The sequence below is a fragment of the Pseudophryne corroboree genome, chromosome 7, assembly GCF_028390025.1.
Source record: "Pseudophryne corroboree isolate aPseCor3 chromosome 7, aPseCor3.hap2, whole genome shotgun sequence".
NCBI lineage: Eukaryota > Metazoa > Chordata > Amphibia > Anura > Myobatrachidae > Pseudophryne > Pseudophryne corroboree.
Window position 1 is genome coordinate 240,777,006 of NC_086450.1, and position 20,254 is coordinate 240,797,259.

The following is a 20,254-nucleotide window of genomic DNA, read 5'->3' on the forward strand; positions in this document are numbered from 1 at the left end:
AACCTCAGGGAGGAAAGCCAGTTGTTTCTGGAAGAAAATGGATAAAGCCGAAATCTGGACCTTTACGTATCCCAACCTCAGGCCCATATCCACACCTGCTTGCAGGAAGAGGAGAAAATGTCTTTCTTGGATTCACACCAAGATACATACCGTTTCCATATGCGATGGTAATGTTTAGACATTACTCCTTTCCTAGCCTGTACCATGGTAGGAATAACCTTGTTCGGAATGCCCTTCCGAGCTAGTATCTTGCGTTCAACATCCATGCCGTCAAACGTAGCCGCGGTAAGTCTTGATAGGCGAATGGCCCCTGTTGCAGCAGGTCCTCCCGAAGAGGGAGAGGCCTCGGGTCTTCCAGCAGTAGACCCAGAAGGTCCGCGTACCAAGCCCTTCTTGGCCAATCCGGAGCGATGAGGATTGCCTGAACTCTTGTTCTCTTTATGAGCTTAAGGATCCTTGGAATGAGTGGAAATGGAGGGAACACATACACCGACTGGAACACTCACCGTGTCACCAGGGCGTCCACAGCCACTGCTTGTGGGTCTCTTGAACTGGAACAATACCTTTGAAGCTTCTTGTTGAGACGGGGGGCCATCATGTCTATTAGAGGTACACCCCAAAGATTTGTCAACTCCGTGAACACCTCCGGATGGAGGCCCCACTCTCCTGGATGGAGATCGTGTCTGCTGAGGAAGTCTGCTTCCCAGCTGTCCACTCCCAGAATAAAAATTGCTGACAGCACCAACGCGTGCTTTTCTGCCCAGAGGATGATTCTTGTTACCTCCGACATTGCAGCTCTGCTCTTCGTTCCGCCCTGTCGGTTTATGTAGGCCACCATCGTTACATTGTCCGACTGCACTTGAATCCCGAACCTACGGCCCTCCAAGAGGTGAGGCATCTACAGCCACCAGAAAAGTTAAATCCTTGCTTTCGACATCAGACATATCATCTGGCGCATATGTAGGTAAGTACCTGACAACTTGTCTGGGAGGTCAAGTTGGAAGGATCGAGCATGAAATCTGCCGTACTGAAGAGCCTCGTAGGAGGCAACCATCATTCCCAGAAGGCGAATGCACTGATGAACCGATACCCAGGCAGGCTTCAAGATTGTATCACCATCGATTGTATCACAAACGCTTTCTCCACCGGTAGAAACACCCTCTGCACCTCTGTGTCGAGGATCATCCCCAGGAAAGACAATCTCCTCGTCGGTTCCAAATGTGGAAGGTTTGGAAGGTTCAGGATCCAACCATGTTCCCTGAGCATACGAGTCGTGAGAGCAATGGACTGCAACAACCTGTTCCTGGACGATGCCTTTATCAGCAGATCGTCCAGATATGGAATTATGTTCACTCCCTGTCTGCAGAGGAGAACCATCATCTCTGCCATCACCTTTGTGAACACCCTCGGTGCTGTGGAGAGACCGAATGGCAGTGACTGAAACTGATAGTGACTGTCTAACAGTTCAAATCTGAGATAAGCCTGATGCGGCAGCCAAATCGGGATGTGGAGGTACGCATCCTTGATATCCAGGGATACCAGAAACCCTCCCTCCTCCAGACCTGAGATCACCGCTTTCAGAGACACCATTCTGAACTTAAAATCCCTCAAATAAGGGTTTAACGATTTCAAGTTCAAAATCGGTCTGACCGAACCATCCGGTTTCAGTACCACGAAAAGGTTTTAATAGTAACCCATGTGTTGCATATGAGGTGGAACTGGAACAATGACCTCTGACTTTTCCAATTTTTGGATGGCTTCCTGTAGGATAGCCCTGTCTGTCAGTAAAGCTGGCAAGCCTGATTTGAAGAATCGGTGAGGCGGGAGTTCTTGAAACTCCAGTCTGTACACCTGGGACACAATATCCTGTTTCCAGGGATCCAGGATGGACGACACCCACACGTGGCTGAAACATCTCAGTCTCGCACCTACCAACCCGTTCTCCAGGCTGTGCTGTCCACCGTCATGCTGAGGATTTTGAGGAACCAGAAGCAGGCTTCTGGTCCTGGGAGCCTGCAGGAGCAGGCTTCTTTGATTTCGCACGACCAGCTCTGAAGAAAGTGGTAGGAGGCTTGAACTTTTTTGTGTTAGCGGTCCGAAAGGACTGCGATGCAGAGGAAGAAAAGGGCTTCTTCGTAGAAGGAGCAGCTGAGGGAAGAAAAGGTGACTTACCCACGGTAGCGGTGGAAATCCACGCATCCAACGCTTCCCCAAATAGAGCCTGACCTGTGAAGGGTAGGTTCTCCACACTTCTCCTGGATTCCGCGTCTGCAGACCATTGGCGTAGCCAGAGTCCTCTGCGAGTTGAGACCGACATGGAAGATATTCTTGCATTCAGCGTACCCAGGTCCTTCATGGACTCCACCATGAAACCCGCAGAATCCTGTATGTTACGTAAAAACAGTTCAATGTCACTTCTATCCATTGTATCTAAGTCTTCTAGTAACGTGCCTGACCACTTTACTATAGCTTTAGAAATCTATGCACAGGCAATAGTAGGCCTTAACGCCACCCCTGAAGCAGTGTATATGGATTTGAGTGCAGTGTCAATTTTACGATCAGCCGGTTCTTTTAACACGGTAGATCCGGCAACAGGTAACACTACTTTTTTTTACAGCCTGGAAACAGATGCGTCAACTATAGGTGGATTTTCCCATTTTTTCCTATCCTCCTCAGGGAAGGGATAAAAAACCAGAACCCTCTTGGGAATCTGGAATTTTTTCTCCGGGGTTTCCCAGGATTTTTCAAAAAGAGCGTTTAATTCTTTAGACGCAGGGAAGGTTAGCGAGGCTTTCTTATTGTCTGTGAAGTAAGCCTCCTCAACCTGCTCAGGTAGTGTGTCAGTAATGTTTACTACATCTCTAATGGCCTCGGCCTCAATCATGAGCTGCACCCCCTTTGCAAGGGATGCCGCCCCCCTCAGCACATCCCCATCACCGTCAGAGTCGGTATCCGTGTCAACTTGCATAATCTGGGCAAGCGCACGTTTCTTTGGGTATATGCTAGGGAATTTAGAAGGAATAGGAACAGAACCTGACCAAACTGCCATAGAATTCTTTAAAACCTGAGTTTCAGTCTCAGTATGAGCCACCCTAGTAGCAATCTGAGAGATCATTCCCTTAATTTAAGTCAGCCATTCAGGCTCAGAGATAGAAGCCTGAGACAAGACATTACATTCCTGGCTACAGGGAATGGATTCCTCTGGAGAAGAAACTTCCTATGCAGCATAAGACACAGAGTCCCTGGACATGGCTATGTGAGAGAACATACACCCCCACACACACACACACACACAGGGAAAGTCAGACACAGTTTCCCCCCCCCCCCCCAAGTACCTTCAGAGAAACACAGAGCTTGGATACAGCACACACATAGCGCTTAATTAGGCAGTTGCAAACAAAATACCTGTCGCTGACTGTGTACCTTTAATAGACTACACAGTAATATACATCCTCGCCCCCCCTTCTAGAAACCCCTGGTACCGCTCATGATAGCTGGAGTCGTGTGGAGGCACAGCACTCCCAGTCACCGTCTCTGTAGTTGTATCTGCAGGGAGAAAATGGCGCTGGAAGCCGCTGGGTCCGCTGAGAAGCTCCGCCCCTTGAACATGGCGCGTCTTCTCGCACTTTCAAATATTTATACTGGTCTGATGTATGGCTGACAGCGTTACCAGGGTCCCTGACAGCCTTGAGTGACCAGTGTAGGGTGTCTGCGCTGGCCCAGGGCGCCCCTCATAGCGCCGCACTGTGCACCACGGAGCTCTCCGAAGCGCAGTTAGTACTGCGCTCCTACCCCATTGCCACCATTCACACTGGCTTCCCGCTTGTTGGGGCGCCGGTGACTCACTCGCCACTGGAATCTTCTGGCTCTGTTAGGGAGTGACGGCATGCTGTGGGAGTGAGCGGTCGCCTCGGGCGGCTAACGATCATCACCCTCAGGAGCTCAGTGTCCTGTCAGCGGAGATAGTGGCCATTAACCTCTCAGGGTTGGACACTACTCCCCACCCTAAGTCCCACAAAGCAGGGAGGCTGTTGCCAGCAACCTCCCTGTGCCTAACTCTAAGAAAAATAAAAACTAGAAAGAGCTCCCCTAGCTGTGACCGGCTCCTCTGGGCACATTTTCTAAACTGAGTCTGGTAGGAGGGGCATAGAGGGAGGAGCCAGCCCACACTATTAAACTCTTAAAGTGCCAGTGGCTCCTAGTGGCCCCATCTATACCCCATGGTACTAATGTGGACCCCAGCATCCTCTAGGACAAAAGAGAAATACTTAATAAAATAGGTGGTCTAAAATAGAGTTCTACAGGGACTACATCTGTATGTAACAGTGATGTGCGGTGAAGTCAGAGGCTGGGGAGGCACAAATTGTGGAGGCTCTGAGTGCCAGAAGCCTGTCTCACCCCCTACACAATTTAACTGTTATGTCCCTGCACTACATTCATACAAACACAGGGAGAACATACAGTAATAGCCAGGTCACAGCCATCACCCTAATGTTTTGATTAAACTGGTGGATACTAACTTCTGGGATATGTGCCCCCCATTGCCCCCTCACCTGCAGAAACTCAGCTGGCCTGGTGCAGCAGGTTACACAGGGTAATACAGTCATCAGTTATATAGTCAGCAGCACCTGGGGAGGGAGACAGGAACATATATCTACACTACGTCTCAGTACTGTAGCCACACACACAGAGTCCTGTCCCCGCACTCACTACAGATGCCGCACACACACACCTGTCCCCACACTCACTACATATTACACACACACACACACACACACACACACACACACACACACACACACCTGTCCACGAACTCACTACAGATGTCACACACACCTACCTCAGCACTCACTACAGATGACATACACACACCTGTCCCAGCACTCACTACAGATGCCACAAACACTCACTACAGATGCCACAAACACATCTCTCCCCGCACTCACTACAGATGACACACACACACACACACCTGTCCCCGCACTCGCTACAGATGGCACACACACACACCTGTCCCAGCACTCACTACAGATGCCACACACACACACCTGTCCCAACACTCACAACAGATGCCACACACACACACACATAGAGTCCTGTCCCCGCACTCACTATAGATGCCACACACACTCACACACAGGGTCCTGTCCCCACACTCACTACAGATGCCACACAGATTCCTGACACACACACACAGTCCAGGTGCTGGCAACTACTCACCCCAGTCACTGTGCACGGGTGTCTGCTGCTGGCACTGCATGTCCCCACTTTCCTCCTCCCCTGCCATGCTGCTCAGCTTGTGTCTGCCTTTCTTCACTTCCTGGATTGGTCACATGACCAATCCGAGCTGCCCATCAGAGCTCACACACGCCCCCACTGTGAGGCATGCCTCACATTTCTCTGTTCTGTGTGGTCTGATTGGCCGCTATGTAGCCCCGCCCATCTGCCTCATCTCTATCTCTCCTTGCAGTTCCAAGAGCTCTGCAACTCTGGTAAGCTTTATCTATAAAGATGATTGCATTAATACACAGAAGATGCTTATAAGTTATACATGTCTTCTTTGTGTTATCCCAGTTATTTTTATAGTGAGAACACTGAGTATGATAGGGAGCATGACAGGTGAGGCTCCGCCTCCCCTTATTTGCCAATCTTTACTAGACTCAGGAAAGTACCATCTGCTGGTAATAACTTTAGCTGGATCTTCTCCACGGGAAGAGGTTAAGATACCGCCGCACGAGATCCCGGCGCTCACAATGCCGACACTGGAATCCTGCACAGCAGTACACTGCCGGCGAGGTAGGCGAGGAAGAATATAACCGGGGACGAGCACAGCGAGCCACCGTGCCCGCAGTGTGGTGAGCACAGCAAGCCCAGAAGGGGCTTACTAGCGATTGTCCTGCTGCCGGCATACTGGTGGCCCTGGATGCCGCTGTCGGTATACTGATTGCTGGCTTCCCAGCCATCGGTAATTCATACCGAACACAGAAGTCTATTCTGGCTTTGAAACGCTAGTGGGAATGAATGTGGGGAGCTGGGATGAGGGTTTAAACAGTATGAGTCAGGTTTAGAAGAAAAAATTAGGTGGGGGCTACCGGCTGTAAGGCTTGACGTGGATCAGAAAACAATCATCTAAATCCGAAGGTGGGTATTAGTGAGGAATCTGCACAAACAGCAGCAAACACACAAATACAACACAAACATCTGACAGATTAAATATCTGCAACCCCCAGCCACAATGTTGTCCTATTTCATGGGCTATATTAACACAAAAACAGGCTGTACTGTATAAGAAAATCTAAAAAGTAAAAAAAGGTGAAAATAAATGACGGGGAGGGCTTAGCGAGATAGTCCAAATTACCTTGTAAATTATACAGTTAGTGAATTACATCAACTAAATTCTTCTACCTGTATGTCTATAGAACCAAAAAATCAAAATCATAGGTAAGAATAATGTACATCCTTAATAAATACATTTCTTCTGTGAGGTACAATAAAAGCTCCTTTGTCCAGGCTGGCAGAATAACGATCCCTGGTAGATGTAGAACTCTTGATTAACATGTTTTTTATTTTATCTGACAAAGCCTCAGGCACAAAATCAGTAAGAAAAAAAATCTACCTGTTTGTTTTCTCCAATAAGGAGACAATTGATTTGAGAGTGTGTAGAGTATTAACACTTTATACGCTCTACTGGCACAGTATCTAGTTTCCAGTTCTACACCAGGCCTCTGACAAGACCTCCAGCTTTTATAGTGTAACTGTAATCTATGCTGAAAACACCAACTATATTATTATTATTATTATTACTAGTTATTTATATAGCGCACACATATTTCGTAGCGCTTTACAGAGAATATTTGACCATTCACATCAGTCCCTGCCCCAGTGGAGCTTACACTCTATATTCCCTATCACATGTACACACAGACACATTCACACTAGGGTTAATTTTTGTTGGGAGCCAATTAACCTGCCAGTATATTTTTGGATTGTGGGAGGAAACCGGAGTACCCGGAGGAAACCCATCTACAGTATATGAGGGAACTACCATGCTGCAGGTCACAGCGTTTATATCAATTCGGTAATGGATGACCTTTAAATGCCACATAGCAATTTTTTTTTTACAGGTGAGAAAGGAGCCTGGAAGTTGCCGATTAAATACAAAGCATGGATATGTGGCACCCCCCATTTAGCATAAATATATCTCCATTGCAGAGCCGCATGTACACACTATCCCGATCAGCTAGGTATTAAAGTTGGAAGGTATGATCTATACTCACTGCAATCAGACATTTGATTTTATGGCTGGCCTATGCTCTACGGAAGAACTCTCTGCCCATTAATTTGGATAATTCCAGAAGAAGTTAAGGGACATGTCAGTGAATAGTGTATACTTCGGGTAAATCAAATTCTACTTTTCTCCATGGAAATGCTGTGATGGACATGTGTGTAGATCTCAGATGCACTTTAGATCCTGTACTGTATTATAAAATATTGTATCATTACATGCAATGTTTACATGTTGCTTCCACCACAATGAGAGCTACATGTGTTCTAGGCTGCGATTATCTTCTAGTTTAACACCTTAATGCCTGGAGGGGTTTAATCCTGTCAGGACCAAGCCCCATACCTCACAACAATTCAGTTTCCTGAATCAGGACACAGTCACAACTCCTCCGAAAAGCCATGAATGTGTCATGTTAAAGGCATGGCAAATTCTAAGTCCCAGGGGATGTCTTCAGCGCTGCACATTCCTACATGTGTTCATTGATGTGTGGAGGGGCACAATGCCATTTTGACTCTGTAAATGACTTTATTTTATGGTACCAGCTCCATGATGGTGGTCTTAAGGTGTTACCCTATGCTATTACTAGTACATTACTATTACTAGTACCCCTCCCCTTTAGAATGTAAGCTCTCATGAGCAGGGCCCTCTTCCCTCATGTGCTTATCCTTTTTCTTAACTTTAATAATCTTCAACTGCACCAAATCCAGCAGTCTTCTGCCACCTGATACTTATTCCAGTGTCATCTGCTGATGTAGCTATGGTTATTTACCCTGTACTTGTCCTATATTGTCGTCAACTGTAAGTTGCTGTTTTCCTGTTTGATTATTTGTTTATGTACTCTGTAATTGGGCGCTGCGGAACCCTTGTGGCGCCATATAAATAAAGGATAATAATAATAATAATAATAATACACATTTTGAGCCTTCATGTTGCATTTTGTCAGAGAGCAAGATTTCTATACGTACTTTGGGCCTGACTCAATAGATGAATGTTGATGCACACAGTGGATGTGGGAAAATATGCTCATGGAGTAGCCACCTGGAAATGGATTGAGACGCCCACTGGCAGCTTTCCAGATCCAAGCAACTGCGTACAAACATGCAGCGGTGGCCACGGATCCTTTGATAACTGTCCATCTAAGTAACATATGGTTGTGAAAAATAACTGTGGAAACGGAGACGCTGGCGCCATGTTTTCTGCATACAGGCTGAGACATACCCTGAAAATGGTTGCAACATGCCTGCATTTTTGCTGCCACTCCCCATGACTGCCCCCAAATAGTCTCTGACTGTCAAACACATAGCAAAGAAATCCTCACTGCGGGCAGCTTTACTAAGGTACCTTGGTGCTTGTGCAGTTGGATGATAATTGCTCAACTCCATAAATATAGGCACTGCATACATCTATGAATCAGGCCCATTGCCAAATGGTATAAACAAATTAAAATACATAAAAGTGTAGATGTCCTCTCTTTCTTATTATTTATTAAAATATAAATGAGGATCAGTAATTTAGTAGAAAAAAAACAAAGTTTATTTGATGAAAGTGTTGACTATAAAGTGTTTGGAGAATAGACTTTAAGTGAAGTTTTACACTTTTCAAAACACAAAGTTCATATTCTCAAATGTTTTCGCCTGTCTGCGCAGTAACACCTACTTCTAGTTGTTTGGAAGTGCCTCTCGAGAGCAAAGAGCAGGAAACATCATCTAGGGCATTGGGCATACCATCCACCATCAAACATGGAACAAATGACAGGCATTTTGTGGAACACGTCAAATGTCCCTAAAATGGGCCATCAGTCTACTGAAGAGAATTTGTGTGGCTGTCATTTGTCATATTTTACATATCTGAAAACTTCCAATTAGCCAGAAGGTAGCATGTTCATAATGGAATCTATTGGGAATATTTTATTATCCCTACTGAGCAAGAAATAATATGAGCTCCATTCATCAATCTGTACATGTGGAGTACGCAGGGGTCTAGAAAGTGTAATTAGCTACGTTCACTAGCCATCATAACTGGGAGTAGCCAGTTACAAACGATTCGGGAAACGGCTGTGACATTTCAAGTATTGAAGAACATCAAACAAAGAAATATTGCTCTGTAGATTATAACAGAATCTTTGGCCGCTGGCATTTTAAATTACCAAAGAGGGAATCTTCATATTTCTAATATAGATAACACAAAATAGTATGTACCCAAAGTATAATGAATGGCACATAATTCTACAACTACATACACACAATAACATACAATATATTATATGTGCCAAAATTACGAGCTTTTTTGAAGCATTTCTAATCTGCATCACTCAAGGGGTATGATAGAAAAGAAGGTAGGACAGGCAAAAGTGCATAGTCCTCAGTTTGGGGACGACTATGGTGTTGGAGGGGAAAGTAGCTTACCGAGGAATGGGATCCCGGCGGTTGATATACCGACGCCAGGATCCCAAAGGAGGACACAATCCCAGCATCAAACCACAAGGGAGGGTTAGGGTAGGGAAAAGAAGAGGGTTAGGGGGCTAAATGGGGGGATGTCGGGATTATGATGGACGGGATGCCGCTATCGGTATACTGACAGCCGGCATTTCGTCCATCAGTATATCATACTGAACCTGTTGGAGGAAAGCTCCCATGACAGATTATGTGCTGGGAAAGTGACTGAGCAGACCCATAAACCATAGACCCCATAGTCCACACAGCAACTCCTCTCCTAGGTTGCACGTGCACTTTTGCTCAAAATACATGCATTGCCCTAGAGGGAGGCAGGACGCATTATCACATCTCCAAGATATGGCTTCATTGGGGACGCAGTCTGCACTCAGCAACCTTGTTGGTCTTGCTCAAAGCAGTTGGCGAGAGTTTAGTGTGGCTTGGATGGATGAGAGGCATGGCCTAATTTTCCCAAATGTTCCGATCCCGAATTCTGTCAGCTAGAACACAGGGTGGTTGATATTATGAACACAGAAAGACATTGTTAACATACAGGTCTTGAGATCTCTTATCTGAAAGGCAGTTATCCAGAAAGTTACAAAAACAAGAAAGAAAAAAGTTTCCTCCTGTGATTTTGACACATGTACAAACAAACATAATTAGCAAGTGTTTCTGCCTACAGTCGCTATGAGGAACTCCTTTAAGACATTTACTGAAGAGGGGAATTTAAAGTAATTTACTTTATTGCAGACAGGGTACCCCACATATTCTAGAAAATCCCAAGCATTCTAGGCAATAGAGCGACTACCTGTATAACCAGTTCATTATTAGCTATTATTTAATAGAACCAAACTGTATTTGCATTGCTGGGACAGCTGAGAAACCAATGCTGCCGCATCATCTCATCCAGTAGATAGGTTTATTGGTAAAAATAAAAAAAAGTATATAATAGTGAACTATTTATTTATTTATTTATTTGTAATGTAGAAGACGGTCCGGTAGATAACTTTAGAACAGAATTTCCTTTCTTGTGTGCCTCAAACAACTTCTTCCACCACAGAATATGCATCAGGGCTACCCATATGTTAGTTGAATTGCCTGCGAGATGCCATATGTTGCCATCTTCCCCAACAAAGGGTTAAAGCTACAGTATATTTCTAAAATATACGATAACCAGCAGAGACTGAGCAGCAACTAAACACTTTCACAACAGCCCTCTGAGAGGAAGGGTTAAGGTTTAAATTACAAAATCCACTGAAAGGAGAAATTACCTCTGTGCATTGGGAACACCAGCTTTGTTTTGCCCAAAAAACATAATGCGAGAAGCAGGAATGCAGATGAATTCTTTAAAAGATTGTAAGAACCTGATTGATGTGACCCCCTATCCGCCACAGATCTCTCTTCATCCTATCGCTTTGTAAAGATCAAACACCTGTGGCTGCGGCTTAAATTTCATGCATCTCACACTAAAGGATGAAAAATCAGCTCATGGTATTATCATAGTCTATATAAAGATTCAGCCTACGCCACTAGTATGATATTGTCTACCTGCTATTTCTACTTATGTTCTATATATTAGTACTAGCTGAATAACTGTGCTTCGCTATGGAATTTAAAGAATAATGCCAATCTTTGTTAGGCCGCACGTCTGGCCTTTCCCGGATTGATGCTGTAAAAATGCTGGTGCTGAGGAGAATAATCCGCCTCCCTCTCTGCTCCGTCCCGCCTCTGATGCTGCCCTGTTCAGTGCTGTAAATGCTGGGACGACAGGCAAAGCTCCACCCGCTGTATGTTAAATATGTTAGGTTTGCAGTCTGACTCTATGTCAAAGGGCCCTAGGTCTCCTTGCTTAGCTTTGACACTAAAGTATGCCTCTGCCCCCAACCGCGTGAGCCTCTGCCCCTACCCGTATGTGCATCTGCCCTTACCCGTAGGTGCTTCTGCTCCTACCCTTATGCTTATGCCACTACCCGTGTGTGCCTCTGCCCCTATCCGTGTGTGCCTCTGCCCCTACCCATGTGTGCATCTGCCCTACCCATTGGTGCCTCTGCCCCTACCCATGCGTGACTCTATCCTTACCTGTGGGTGCCTCTGCCCCTTCGCTCTGCCCCCACCCGTGGGTGCCTTTACCCCTACCCGTGTGTGCCTCTATCCTTACCTGTTGGTGTCTCTGCTCCTACCCGTTTGTGCCTCTGCCCCTACCCGTGGGTGCCTCTGGCTCTACCCGTGGGTGCCTCTGGCCCTACCCGTGGGTGCCTCTGCCCCTACCCGTGGGTGCCTCTGCCCCTACCCGTGGGTGCCTCTGCCCCTACCCGTGGGTGCCTCTGCCCCTACCCGTGTGTACCTCTGAGTAAATTGCTCCAACCATTCCAGAGTTATGGCGAAAACTATGGATTTTTACATATCACCCCATTCCCACCCCCATCCCTAGGGGTACTAGGGATGTCTTACCCCCCACAGTATATTTTCCATATTGTAAGTCATATGTGTACCAAGTTTGGTGTAAATTGCTCCAGGCATTCCAGAGTTATGCTGGAACATATACAGGTTGAGTATCCCTTATCCAAAATGCTTGGGACCAGAAGTATTTTGGATATCGGATTATTACGTATTTTGGAATAATTGCATACCATAATGAGATATCATGGCGATGGGACCTAAGTCTATGCACAGAATACATTTATGTTTCATATACACCTTATACACACAGCCTGAAGGTCATTTAATACAATATTTTTAATAAAATTGTGTATTAAACAAAGTTTGTGTACATCAAGCCATCAGAAAACAAAAGTTTGACTATCTCACTCTCACTCAAAAAATTCTGTATTTCGGAATATTTGGATATGGGATACTCAACCTGTGTGTATATATATATATATATATATATATATACACATACATACATACACACATAGATCCATTTTTATATATATATATAGATTTGGTTTTGTAGGAATTTGTGGTATCTATTAATATAAAAAAAAGTAAGTAAAATGTTTAATTCTGTAATTCTGCTGTAAGCAAGACCGTGGCTATTATACCTTTAAATTCTGTACACAGTAAACAGGTCCCATATGCTTGTATGACATCACTGATTTTGAAAGTTTTCTATTATGAAGAGTACTGAACAACAGTCATCCAATACGGCTTCTTGAGAATAAGCAACATTTATGAAAATTGGCAAAAAAGATGTGATGTGTTACACTGAAACCAATAATGCTGTGTGAGTTCAATGATTTAAACTTCAGTAGGAAAGTTGCCATCAAGGTCTATTAGGTTGCTATGGACAACACCACCATCTTCAGGAAAGGAGAATTTGTTCCACCAATCAGATGCTTGTTTTTAATTCTCTTACCAGTTTTAGAAAAAAAATGACAGTATGTGGCCTATTCAATTGTTTTACTCAGTGCAAAACAGAGCAATTTGATTGCTGCTCCGTTTAGATGCTGAAAAGTTGCGGTGCTGACATTTCTTCTCGCAGCCTCCTGAGATGTAAGAAAAAATATGTGCTAAGTTGGCACTTTCGGCATCCTAACAGGAGTTTGGACACCCAAAGTAGGACTATAGATGGATTTAGCCGTTTCATGTGGCTAAAACAATCCAATTGATGTTTGGGTTCCCATTCACATTGCGCATGTCATGCCCAAACATCAATTCAATTTTTACAATTGTTTGGGTGTCTAAACAGTACAATATAGATGCAATTTTTGGATGCCCAAAACAATTGGATCGGCCCCTGTATTCTGCAAATGATACTTCTGTGCAACTGTATATTGCACCCAGTTATTAAACAAACCCCCTTATCTTCCCCCTAACCCATGGCACTTCTTTCTACATACAGAAATTTATTTAAAACTATTCCCCCATCTTTACAGTCTCCTCAGAGCCTCTGGCATAGAACAGTAAAATAAAAAGATCCACAAATTCCACGAAACATGTTAATAATTGCTGCCACTTATCTCAAGAGAGCTGAATTCAACATTTTACTAGCATCTTTAGAAAGAACATTGTTTTTTCGTAAGATAAAACAAAAACCATTACTTTCATGTAGACAATCAGCAGACAGAACAGAAATTAAAGTGTATTAATTACCACTTACCATTTCTACTCATTGTTGAAAAGACAGCGGGAGAGTCACTTTGTGACTGACACAGAAAAAAATAATAAACTGACACCGTTAACACAACCTCCCATCTTCCATAGCAAATGTGACGCTATACATAAGAGCTGCCTTTCCGTTTATGGCAGAGGCGTTGGAAAAGTTTGTCTGGAATTTTTTCATCAGCACACCTGATATTTGCAGTAAATGACACGTCTGCAAGGCTGCAGAGTTATTATGACACAATGATCACAGGCATGGAGTCTCTGTAATGACGTCTCTGTGATGACTGATTTATTTATGATTTGTTCTAAACCCTCCGAGCCCTCCCTGATAACAACTGAGAGAAAGCGAGATACAGAGAAAAAATACAGAAACAGTCTAATCTTTTCTATTGAATAAATAAAGGCTAATATGGAAGTTTGCAAAGCGTTGTTCTTATCTCAGTCTACAAAAAAAGAATATTGGTAAAGTATGGAAAACTTTTAAGTGGAACATGAAAAACGTAAAATGTACAGAATTAATATTTCTCTGAATAGCCTTAATATGAAAACATTTCTTGCAATTCTTACTGATATAACTGAATATGTATGTCCTGCAATTATGGTTTCTATCACACAGTGCTGTACCTCTGATGATTAAATAGAGTGTCAGGAATCTGACTTGGATTCCTGACACTCTATTTAAACTTGAAAAACTTTTCCTTCAGATAACTGAAAGTATTGCCATCTTTATCCAGAGCTGACAAAAAATTCTTCATTAGGCCCAATGTAATGTGAACCAGAGGTAAATTATTTTATGCGGCCCAAACCACTGGAGTGTACTTAATGTTTTTCTCTCCAGCAACATAGGTTTCTCTCGCTAACCACTTCTTTGTGATAATTATGTTATATATTGCGGGCAGCATAGACGGTGTTAGCGATTCCCACCATGGCTCTGTGTGGAGTTTCTATATTCTCCCCGTGCTTGCGTGGTTTTCCTGCGGATACTCCGGTTTCCTTACACAATCCAAAAATTGTCTATTAATTGGCTCCCAACAAAAATAGTATACAAAGGGGTATATGCAATTGCGGTCGAATTGCCACAAATGTCGAAAAACGGGGCACTTTCGACAAAAAAAACCTGTCGAATTGGATTCGACAATGCAATTCAGTACTTTTCTCTAACGTCCTAAGTGGATGCTGGGAACTCCGTAAGGACCATGGGGAATAGCGGCTCCGCAGGAGACTGGGCACAACTAAAGAAAGCTTTAGGACTACCCCTTCTTCAACAGGGACGGGGTTACTATTCCACAATGTTTGTGGTACCGAAACCGGACGGTTCGGTGAGACCCATTTTAAATTTGAAATCCTTGAACACTTATATACGAAGGTTCAAGTTCAAAATGGAATCGCTCAGGGCGGTTATTGCAAGCCTGGACGAAGGGGATTACATGGTATCACTGGACATCAAGGATGCTTACCTGCATGTCCCCATTTACCCCCCTCACCAGGAGTACCTCAGATTTGTGGTACAGGACTGTCATTACCATTTCCAGACGTTGCCGTTTGGTCTGTCCACGGCACCGAGGGTATTTACCAAGGTAATGGCAGAGATGATGATACTCCTTCGAAGGAAGGGAGTTATAATTATCCCGTACTTGGACGATCTCCTTATAAAGGCGAGGTCCAGGGAACAGTTGTTGATCGGAGTAGCACTAGCTGGGGCAGTGAACCAACAGCACGGCTGGATCCTGAAGTGTTTCTCCCGGAGGAGAAGGCCAAGGAGTTGTCATCTCTAGTCAGAGACCTCCTCAAACCAAAACAGGTGTCGGTGCACCACTGCACGCGAGTCCTGGGAAAGATGGTGGCGTCTTACGAAGCAATTCCATTCGGAGGGTTCCATGCAAGGATCTTTCAGTGGGATCTGTTGGACAAGTGGTCCGGATCGCATCTTCAGATGCATCGGCTGATAACCCTGTCTCCAAGGGCCAGGGTGTCGCTGTTGTGATGGCTGCAGAGTACTCATCTTCCTGAGGGCCGCAGATTCGGCATACATGACTGGGTCCTGGTGACCACGGATGCCAGCCTTCGAGGTTGGGGGGGCAGTCACACAGGGAAGAAACTTCCAAGGACAATGGTCAAGTCAGGAGACTTCCCTACACATAAATATTCTGGAACTAAGGGCCATTTGCAATGCCCTAAGTCAGGCAAGACCCATGCTTCAAAACCAGCCGGTGCTGATCTAGTCAGACAACATCACGGCGGTCGCCCATGTAAACCGACAGGGCGGCACAAGAAGCAGGATGGCAATGGCAGAAGTCACAAGGATTCTCCGATGGGCGTAAAATCATGTGTTAGCACTGTCAGCAGTGTTCATTCCCGGAGTGGACAACTGGGAAGTAGACTTTCTCAGCAGACACGACCTCCACCCGGGAGAGTGGGGACTTCATCCAGAAGTCTTCCAAATGATTGTACACCATTGGGAAGGGCCACAGGTGGACATGATGGCGTCCCGCCTCAACAAAAAGCTAGGATGTTATTGCGCCAGGTCAAGGGACCCTCAGGCGATAGCTGTGGACGCTCTGGTAACACCGTGGGTGTACCAGTCGGTGTATGTGTATTCCTCTACCTCTCATACCCAAGGTACTGAGAATAATAAGAAGGAGAGGAGTAAGAACTATACTCGTGGTTCCGGATTGGCCAAGAAGATCTTGGTACCCAGAACTTCAAGAAATGATCTCAGAGGACTCATGGCCTCTGCCGCTCAGACAGGACCTGCTGCAGCAGGGGCCCTGTCTGTTCCAAGACTTACCGCCGCTGCGTTTGACGGCATGGCGGTTGAACACCGGATCCTAAAAGAAAAGGGCATTCCGGATAAAGTCATTCCTACGCTGATTAAGGCTAGGAAAGATGTGACCGCAAAATATTTTCACCGCATATGGCGAAAATATGTTGCTTAGTGTGAGGCCAGGAAGGCCCCAACGGAGGAATTTCAACTGGGTCGATTTCTGCACTTCCTACAGTCAGGAGTGACTATGGGCCTAAAATAGGTTCCAGTAAGGTCCAGTTTTCGGCTCTGTCCATTTTCTTCCAAAAAGAACTGGCTTCATTGCCTGAAGTTCAGACTTTTGTTAAGGGAGGGCTGCATATTCAGCCCCCGTTTGTGCCTCCAGTGGCACCGTGGGATCTCAACGTGGTGTTGGATTTCCTGAAGTCGCATTGGTTTGAACCACTTAAATCCGTGGAGCTAAAATACCTCACGTGGACAGTGGTCATGCTGTTGGCCTTGGCATCGGCCAGGCGTATATCAGAATTGGCGGCTTTGTCATGCAAATGCCCTTATCTGATTTTTCATAAGGATAGGCCGGAATTGTGGACTCGTTCCCAATTTCTCCCAAAGATGGTTTCAGCTTTTCATTTGAACCAGCCTATTGTGGTGCCTGCGGCTACTCGTGACTTGGAGGATTCCAAGTTGCTGGACGTAGTCCGGGCCCTAAAAATCTATGTTTCCAGGACAGCTGGAGTCAGAAAGACTGACTCGCTATTTATCCTGCATGCACCCAACAAGTTGGGTGCGCCTGCTTCAAAGCAGACTATTGCTCGCTGGATCTGTAGCACGATTCAACTTGCACATTCTGCGGCTGGACTGCCGCATCCTAAATCTGTAAAAGCCCTTTCCACGAGGAAGGTGGGCTCTTCTTGGGCGGCTGCCCGAGGGATCTCGGCTTTACAACTTTGCCGAGCAGCTACTTGGTCGGGGTCAAGCACATTTGCTAAATTCTACAAGTTTGATACCCTGGCTGAGGAGGACCTAGAGTTCGCTCATTCGGTGCTGCAGAGTCATCCGCACTCTCCCGCCAGTTTGGGAGCTTTGGTATAATCCCCATGGTCCTTACGGAGTTCCCAGCATCCACTTAGGACGTTAGAGAAAATAAGATTTTACTCACCGGTAAATCTATTTCTCGTAGTCCGTAGTGGATGCTGGGCGCCCGTCCCAAGTGCGGATTGTCTACAATACTCGTATATAGTTATTGTTTAACTAAAGGGTTATTGTTGAGCCATCTGTTGAGAGGCTGTTATATCTCATATTGTTAACTGGGTATACTATCACGAGTTATACGGTGTGATTGGTGTGGCTGGTATGAGTCTTACCCGGGATTCCAAATCCTTTCCTTATTGTGTCAGCTCTTCCGGGCACAGTATCCTAACTGAGGTCTGGAGGAGGGTCATAGAGGGAGGAGCCAGTGCACACCAGGTAGTCTTAAAGCTTTCTTTAGTTGTGCCCAGTCTCCTGCGGAGCCGCTATTCCCCATGGTCCTTACGGAGTTCCCAGCATCCACTACGGACTACGAGAAATAGATTTACTGGTAAGTAAAATCTTATTTTCGACAAAAAAACTGCCGTTTCAGATTCGACTTTTTGCAATTCGACATGTCTGCAATGGTAAAAATGCGGCTTTTCGACAAAAGTATATTCAATTGAAGAATGTCGATTCGACAACAGTGCTTTTCGACAGTCATTTCGTCAATTTCATTCCGCCTCATTTTGCTGTCGTGATCTAATAAAACATTTTAAAAACATGTTTTTTTGTGTGTTTTTTTGATTGCTAATAGCATATCTATTTATATTAGAAGGGATTATCTACTTGGTTTGTCTATTTATGAGCCACAAGTATTATTTAATAGATTTTTTAAAATAATATATATATATTTTTTTTTACTGACTAAAATAATATGGAGAGATTGGTGCATGTTTCTCAGTGGGAAGGGGTGGGAATGGGTTAAAATTTCAGAAAAAAAATGCGTGGGCTCCCCACTCCTAAGCATAACCAGCCTCGGGACAAAACACGTAGGGGGCCCCCGTATTTTTCACACCAGCATCGGGCTCCACTAGTCAAAGAGATAATGCCACAGCAGGGGGACACTTTTATATAGGTCCCTGCGGCCCTGGCATTAAATCACTAACTAGTCACCCCTGGCCGGGGTACCCTGGAGGAGTGGGGACCCCTTAAATCAAGGGGTCCCCCCCTCCAGCCACCCAAGGGCCAGGGGTGAAGCCCGAGGCTGTCCCCCCCATCCAAGGGCGGCGGATGGGGGGCTGATAGCCTTGTGTCAAAAAAAGAATATTGGTTTTTGTAGCCGAACTACAAGTCCCAGCAAGCCTCCCCCGCAAGCTGATACTTGGCGAACCACAAGTACCAGCATGCGGGGGGAAACGGGTCTGCTGGCACCTGTAGATCTACTACAAAAAAAATACCCAAATAAAAACAGTACACAAACACCGTGACAGTGTAACTTTATTACATACATGCACACCAACATACACACATACTTACCTATGTTGACACAAAGTGTCGGTCCCCTTCTCCACGTAGAATCCACGGGGTACCTGTAAATAAAATTATACTCACAACAGTCCAGTGTAGATCGGTCCTCTTCTTGTTTGTAATCCACGTACTTGGCAAAATAAAAAAAACGGAAACCACGGACCACGCACTGAAAGGGGTCCCATGTTTACACATGGTACCCCTTTCTCCGACTGCCGGGACCCCCCGTGACTGCTGTCAAAGAGGGTCCCTTCAGCCAATCAGGGAGCGCCACGTCGTGGCACTCTCCTGATTGGCTGTGCGCGTCTGAGCTGTCAGGCGGCGCACTCGAGATAGGCGCTCCATTATATCCAATGGTGGGAACTTTGCGGTCAGCGGTTGACCGCGAGGTTATGTGGGGTCACACATTAAGTCAAATCCAGGATGCACACTATTCGTCAATTGGTCCGTTTTTCGACAGCGGGATTGTCGAATCCATTTTTATTGAATATGTCAAATTCGGGTCCCGGCGAGCGGGATTCGACTGTCGAATTGTGTCGAATCCAAAAATGGTCGAATTCCAGCCTGAATTCGACCGCAATTGCATATACCCCATAGACTGTAAGCTCCATTGGGGCAGGGACTGATCTGAATGGCCAAATATTCTCTGTAAAGCGCTGTGGAATATGTGTTCGCTATATAAATAACTGGTAATAAATAAATCCTGGAACATATGGGTAACGTGGGACACTGCAGACTCCTACATAACATTCTGTACAGTCGCTGGCACATTCCTCTATGTTCATCTTTTGTTTTTCTAATGGGAAAAGTCTTTACTTATTAACAACATTTATTTCTATGAAAATTGTGTAGGACTCAATTTTTCCAAAAACTGAGACAAAAGTGGCCATGCTTGCCGAGACCTCTTTTATAAGGCAGATACAGGTAGTAAGGATTAATTAAAATTGTTTGTTTATTGATGCATATAGGATATATGAACCTTTGGAATAATTTTTATGCTGAAGATTTTAAGCTGGAAATAATTGGATAAAACTTGGAAAACTTGAACAACGTGGTACTTTCTGCACAAAGGTGCCTCTCACACTTGCTTTATATAATCGCTATTGAGTATAATATGAGTAATGCACA

At 45.1% G+C, this 20,254-nt stretch overlaps 1 protein-coding gene across 4 annotated transcripts in view; it reads right to left on the reverse strand.

Annotated features, from left to right (window-relative positions):
• Positions 1 to 20,254, reverse strand: part of SEMA5B (semaphorin 5B) — a 750,739-nt gene that overhangs the window by 596,529 nt on the left and 133,956 nt on the right. The window contains exons 1-2 of one of the 4 annotated variants that reach the window (XM_063934056.1): positions 5,221 to 5,329; positions 4,554 to 4,628 (exon numbers count right to left, since the gene is read on the reverse strand). The exons of 1 other annotated variant lie outside the window; for it this stretch is intronic. The gene's annotated coding sequence lies outside the window, so the exon portion shown is untranslated. Of the gene's footprint in view, positions 1 to 4,553; positions 4,629 to 5,220; positions 5,330 to 13,819; positions 13,970 to 20,254 lie in introns of those variants that run through there. 2 more of the 4 variants (XM_063934058.1, XM_063934057.1) reach the window with 2 other exon arrangements.